This window comes from Nothoprocta perdicaria, unplaced genomic scaffold (genome assembly GCF_003342845.1).
Source record: "Nothoprocta perdicaria isolate Ctin4 unplaced genomic scaffold, notPer1 scaffold_306, whole genome shotgun sequence".
NCBI lineage: Eukaryota > Metazoa > Chordata > Aves > Tinamiformes > Tinamidae > Nothoprocta > Nothoprocta perdicaria.
The window spans coordinates 320,555-322,379 of NW_020455540.1; positions in this window are offsets into that span (position 1 = coordinate 320,555).

The window sequence follows — 1,825 nt, forward strand, 5'->3', positions numbered from 1 at the left end:
GGTGCCGTTAGCCCCGGGAGGGGGCGTGTCACGGTCCCGCGTGGCGGAAGTGTCTGGGCAGAGGGAAACGGTTCTAACGGCCACGCGTGCGGGGGGGTGTCGCGGTCCCGAGCTCCCTGCGGCTCCCCGCGCGCTCCCCGGTCCGTGGGCTCCGCCGCCTTGTACCGTCGCCGCGCCCCGGCTTCCCCCGGCAGCCCGCGCCGCACACGCGGCGAGGAGCAGCGCGGGAGGACGGGCTGTGCCGGGCACGGAGCGGCGCGGCCGCGGCCCGCGGCAGCGCGAGGCACTTCTGGCCGTTTCGGGGCTAATTTTGTTAGATGCGGGCATCGCCAAGCTTGTGCCTGGACCTGCACCCCACGTCCTCGGGCCTCCTCCAGCGGAACCGGAGCAGCCGCCTCCCGGGCTCCCCCTTCCCCTCACTCGAGSTATCTGAACAAAAATTTCAGACAGAAGGCTGCACAGATGCAGAATTTCTTATGTATCCATAAATTCTTAAATCTATTCAAAYTGTGAATTACCGAAGCCTCTTGAGCACACCTGCACAAAGCAGTGAAAAAGAAAGGAAGGCCAAGGGCAAGATCACTATCAGGAGCACGTTTAGCAGCTGGAGCACGGCGACTTTTTCTATGGCTCGCTGCTGTCAGGGTTTGTCGAGTGCGTAAGTCTGCGAGTAGGGAAGGGCTGCTGCTTTGTTCTAATGCAATCAAGCTTGTTCATTTTTATYTTCCTCCTCCAGGTAACGTACTTAACACATATGCAACAATATCCAAGGAAAGTTATAGCTGACCACACCTTTGCGAGAACTAAAACACTCAAACCTTTAGTTCTAAATTCAGACAGAGAACAGGAGGAAAAAAAAAGAAAAAAAAAAAAAAACTATCCTTGCAACGCCCATGTCTTACAGCATCTCATCCAGGTTCCCAGCGGCTGTTCCTCACACCTCCTTTTCAAGGATGTCCAAGAGGAATCCCAGCAGGGCAGGGACGCGGGGTGTTCAAGAGCATCTCCGGGCCCAACTTCCACCCCTCCAACGACAGCGGCTGCTGTGGGGAGAAGAGGCGCCCTGAACCCGCGGCTGCGCCCCCGGCCCCCGGGAGCTGCCGGCAGCGCAGGGCCACCGCTCGCCGCCCCCCCAGCTACACCACGTTGCAGGGCAGCCGTGCAGGGCAACACTCGCGCGCTTCTGCATCACTGCAGACTAACTTTAAAACTTGCAAGTGACAACCCAGCAAAACCCTGCGTCCAGTTTTTTCCTGAATACTTATTTACTGCACTTTGTAATTCACATTTTTCCCCATGTAGCTATTGCCTAAGGGAGACTGCCCAAAGTCTGCTGCAAAGGCCCAGAGATGGGAAATATAAACCAAGTCAAAAAGCCTTTCATCATAGGTCAAAAATCATTGCCTTGCGCACAGACTTTTCCACATTGCCATGAATTTATTGATTGCTGATTTAGATTAGTTTGTGTACGTAACATGCAAGATGGAGAAGAAAACCAATCTTTTACTATGAACATGGACATCACAGCTCAACATGAGTTATGAACGGAAAATCCAGGTAAAATCCCGGTGCAGGCAGCAAGCGRTGCACCTACTGTTTTTTTTCCCCTCCTCCGTAGTGAAAGGTCCAAGTTTCTTTATGGCTAAGAAGCATTCAGATGACTCAGCAGATTTAATATTTAATTCTTTTTGGTAACTTAATTACAGCAGAGAGTTTGCTAAGATGCAGTGGCGAATGAGCAGCCCGAGTCAGCTGGGAAACAGGGCTCTGCATTCACCAGCACCATGGCAAAGCTCTGCTTGAACTACAGCTCACAGAGAGCACT